Genomic DNA, 5,060 nt, shown 5'->3' with positions numbered 1-5,060 from the left:
AAGGCTTTTTATCTAGCTTGTTTGGGGGGTGTTACATCCAGCAACTAACCGGTCGGTTGGCTGCGCTAAGCCGATTTTTCTCCAAATTAGCCGAGCGCGCTTTACCATTCTTCAAGGTATTGCGCAAGGTGAATGGATTCGTTTGGGACGATGAGTGCCGAGCGGCTTTCGACGAGCTAAAAGAATATCTTATGTCACCGATCGTACTGTCAAAGCCTGAGCTCGGAGAAGAGCTAGACGTGTACCTCGCCGTATCCGATCGAGCAGTAAGCGCAGTATTGTGCCGAACTGATCCGGAAGGGGTCCAGCGACCGGTGTACTATGTAAGTCACGCGCTACATGGTCCCGAACTCCGGTACTCCCAGCTAGAGAAGGTCGTCTACGCCTTGTATATTGTCGCGAAGAAGCTAGCTCCCTATTTTCAAGGTAGAGCTATTCGTGTGTTGACCGATAAGTCGATCGACCCGGTCCTCCTCAATGCCTCGTCATCCGGTCGCCTAGTCAAGTGGGCGTTGATGTTGACCCAATATGCGATTGAATACCGACCAAGACCAGCCATCAAAGGTCAAGCTCTTGCAGATTTCTTGGTCGAGTGCACCGCTCGAGATTCCCGACCCCCGGAGGTTGAAGACCCTGAGGCGGAGTGGTAGTCGCTGGCAACAGATGGGTCTAGCAGTAAGAAAGGGGCCGGAGGAGGAGTGGTTGTTACGAGCCCAGAGGGATTCAAGGTCTACTTCGCTTTAATGTATCAGTTCCACCCGACCAACAACGAAGCCGAGTACGAAGCCTTTGTCAATGGCTTGCAATGTGCTCGGGACTTGGGGGCTGAGTACATCCGGGCTCAAACAGATTCCGCGCTCGTGGTTGGACAGGTCCTGGGTGATTATGAAGTGAATGGCGAGCGATTACAAGCCTACCGGGACCTCGCAATGGAGAAGCTCGCCTTGTTTCGGGGATATACAGTTCGACATGTACCCCGATTGGATAATGCTGATGTGGACATCTTGTCCAAATTGGCTCAAGATGCCCCGGAGCATATGTCGAAGATCGCTCGGATTTTGATGATCCCGAAGCACAGTATTCACCGTTTGCCGGTCGCTCCTATCCAACCGGCAGAAGACAACTGGATCACCGATCTGATGGAATTCCTTGAGCACGGTCGGCTTCCAGACGACCCTCAGCGTGCTTGGAAAGCCAAGCTCAGAGCTCCAAGATTTCAGATCCAAGACGGTCGTCTGTATAGGCGGTCGTATGGAAGACCTCTGGTTATCGCGTTTGAAGCTAATTTGGTGATGAAGGAATTGCATTCGGGCATTTGGTTATCGCATCAAGGAGGCCGATCGTTAGCTCGTCGAATCATGCTGATCGGGTATTATTGGCCGTCTCTCCAGTTAGATTGCGAGAAGCTTGCTCGAGATTGTGAGACGTTTCAGTTGTTTGCTCGGATGCCCGGACGATCGCTACGTTCTACCAGCCGGTCACGACTGCAATTCCTTTTACAAGGTGGGGGGTAGATATTTTGGGGCCGTTCCCACAGCTTGCCGGTCGGAGAAAGTTTGTCATTGTCGCTATCGATTATTTCTCTAAATGGATCGAGGCCGAGCCGTTAGCCACGATTACCTCCCAACAATGTGCTCATTTTCTCTGGCGCAATGTCGTCTCCCGGTTTGGTGTGCTCGTTCATCTCATTAGCAACAATAGCCGCCAATTTGTGAGCCAATATTTCCAAAGTTTTCTCGCCACGATCGGGACAACCCACATCCGGTCGTCGGTGGCTTACCCTCAGGGAAATGGACAGGTCGAGAATGCTAATCGGACAATCCTAGAAGGTCTGAAGAAAAAGCTGCACTCGGCTGGTCGAAGTTGGACCGAGGAGTTACCATATGTTCTCTGGACTTATCGGACAACCCCGAGGGAAGCAACTTTGGAGACGCCATTTGCCCTTGTCTATGGGGCCAAAGATCGACTCCCGATCGAGGCATGGATCCCGACCGCCAGAGAACGGACCTATAATGCAGAAGAGAACGAACACTCGATGGTCGTGGATCTCGACGGGGTTGAAGAAAAGACAGAGCTAGCCGCTCGGCGTATGGCCGAGTAACAGAAGCGAGTGAAGAGTTCAAAGGATGTCAGGGTTAACCCTCGGTACTTTCAAGTCGGAGATTACATCCTACGCCGACGGGATGCCAGTCAGCCTTTGGAAGGAGGAAAGCTAGCTCAAAACTGGAAGGGCCGTATGTCATCACCGCCGTTATACGGCCGGGAACCTACCGACTGGAGACGACGACCAGTAGGCAGATCGAGGGCACTTGGAATTCCGAGCACCTCGTTTTGTTCAGGCATTAGCCTGTTTATTGTAATAACTGACGAAGTGGGGGCTCGACCTGCGAGTGGGCCCCGTTTGTCGTATTGTACTTGTAAATTATTTGCTGTAAATATTTCGAACCGTCTGCGAACGGGAATTCTTAATGTAAATACGATCGGTGATTGCTCGACCGTTTGCATACGACGGCCCGATCGGTTTTTAATTCACTTTCCATGAAGTAGGTTACTTTCAATCTGCTGCCCCAATTAGTCGCGTTCGGAATCTACCCGATCGAGACTCGACATTAGCAATGGAAGAGGGGCATTCCGCCCCACACAACACCTCTCCCTCGGTTCCGACAGACAGGGGTGTACAATTAATTGGCTCTAATAGCCATCTACCTAATTGGCTCTAATAGCCATCTATCTAATTGGCTCTAATAGCCGTTTGCAACCCAGTCGGGCGAATTTAACGACCGGCCAATACGCTCATCTTCAGCGGACACTTAGGTCACGCCACTGATTGGGAAAGCCAGAGCTACAGCAAAATTTTCCCAATCCGTCCAACTTCTTTCCATTGTCGCACTCATTCGTGCCTTGTACGCACAACAATGTGGGGGCTAGGATAAAGGAAGTGCAAGGGCAGGCCAAGCGCTCGGGAACACCCCGAGCGAAAAGGCCAAAATATTTGCGAATTTGCGACAAAGCCAAATGGTCGGGGAAATCTCGAACAAACAGGCCTAAATAGGCCAATCAGTCGTGACACGCACGATCAGGCCATTAGGCCAAAGGGTCGGGCAATGAACGACTAACATATAAGCAGATAAAAATAAAAAACATTAAAATAAACCGAGCAAGAGAAGATGGATAAAAATTGATTTCATTAATTGCTAAAACGTGCCCGGTACAAAAGCGGGACCGGGCTCCCGATCAGGTCTACCAAAAAAGAAGAAGCAAGATTACATCGGTCAAAGCCTACATGACCTAACTACTTCTTCGCTGCGGTGCTTGGCTCGGCAACTTCATCAACTCCAAAAGGGGGCACACCGGGGTCGGGGATCTCTTGAGGAAGCGTGGTCAAGACCAGTTGGAGATCATCTCCCTCGAGCGCTTGCTCCATATTTTTCTAGGTCTTTTCCCGCATCTTCTTCTGGCCGGTTTTAAATGCCCACCGACCGAACGTCCAGACCATTTCTTCCCCGACCTTTGTCTTCCAGATTTCCCGGAGGAACTGGGTTCCCGACTCCAAATCCCGGAAGAGAAACTGGCCCAGTTCGCCCGTGTTGTTCAGTCGGGACTTCAGCTCGGCCGCCTCACCGACCGCTTGCTGGGCGACCTTTTCAGAAAGCTCCCGATCCTCCTTGGCTTTTTTCTGCTCTTCCTTGGCTTTCTTGAGCTCCGCCTGGAGGTCTTTGGCTTCTTGTAATCGCCGGTCGGCGACCTTCTTCAGGGCACTGGCCTCGTTCGCCAATAACGCCCGACGGTTAAGAGCCTGTGTCACATGGGACAACTGCAAAAACCGATTAGGTTAGCCCGAGTGATGGCAGTTAATAATTCAGAAGACAAAGTTGAATACTCCTTACCTCGACCAGGTTGTGGCTGATCTTTTCGGCCATTTGGGTCGGGGTCAGTTGGGACATCCCCTCGGGAATCGGCTGAAGATTTCTGATCCGCGTCAGAAGGGACGCGTCGCTCGTGATAGCCCCGACCTCGGGGGTCAGGGTGTTATGCTTCTTTTGACGTTTTGGCGGAGCGTTCTCCTCAACCCCTTTCTCCGCCACTCGCTCTTTGCCTTTCCGGGAAGTCACCCGGGTGACGAGCGTATCCCCCGACTCGACCACGTACCATTCGGCCGTGGTGACAGTGGCAATCGTGGACGTGCCCAGTGGTCGGGCAACTGGGATCTGATCTCCTCTAGACGATGCAGTAGCAGTCTTCGTTTTCCCGCGCGAGATCTTAACCCGGGGGGTGATGGTGCGCCTTCCTCTTCAAATCCTCCTGGGGCCATTTCTGCAAATAAATAAGAAGAGAGTTAGATCGGGATTACGGGGTGATCGGGAAGTTAAGGTCGGGGATGATTGGTTAGTGTTAGACCTTCATCTGCCGGCTCGACTCGAACAGCCGCCCTTGCAATTGTCACCCCCATAGGCTTGGGCAAGTATTTCTCGGGCAAGTCGTATCGCGGCGATGGCAATCGGGCCTGCTCGTAGCTCTCTGCCGTGCGGAAGATTTTATATTCGTGAATCTCACTCGAGATTTTGGCAACGGCGTCCCGGAGAGCTTGAGTCTCGACTGGCGTCACTTGCTTTCTGTAATGGGTGCTCCACACCCTCTCAACCGGGAGGATCCAAGGGTCATACTTGACCGAGAAAATCCTATTTTTCCACCCCCGGTTGTTCCCGGGCTGATTGTTGATCGATCATAGATCCGCCCAGGACTGGATCATCAGAAATCCGCCCCCATACTTGGCCGGGAGAACCTTCACTTGGTAGATGAAATTGAAGAGTTCCATCGTGCAAGCTACTTGGTGCCGGGTGCAGATTTGAGGAAAACAGGCGAGGATCCGGTGTGCGTTAGGGCAGATCTGGGCCGGGACGACCTGGTAGTAGCCCAAGAACGCTGTCAGAAGGGCTGGAAAGGGGAAAGTGATCGGGGCCATCAGGGAATCGAAATGCATCCCGATCCACTTTCCCCGGTGACGATCGATTATGTTCCCGAGCTGGCGGCTTGTGTCGAACTCTACCCGACCGTTAAGC

Source organism: Ipomoea nil, unplaced genomic scaffold, assembly GCF_001879475.1.
Source record: "Ipomoea nil cultivar Tokyo-kokei standard unplaced genomic scaffold, Asagao_1.1 scaffold2818, whole genome shotgun sequence".
NCBI lineage: Eukaryota > Viridiplantae > Streptophyta > Magnoliopsida > Solanales > Convolvulaceae > Ipomoea > Ipomoea nil.
Note: the sequence above shows the minus strand (reverse complement) of the source record.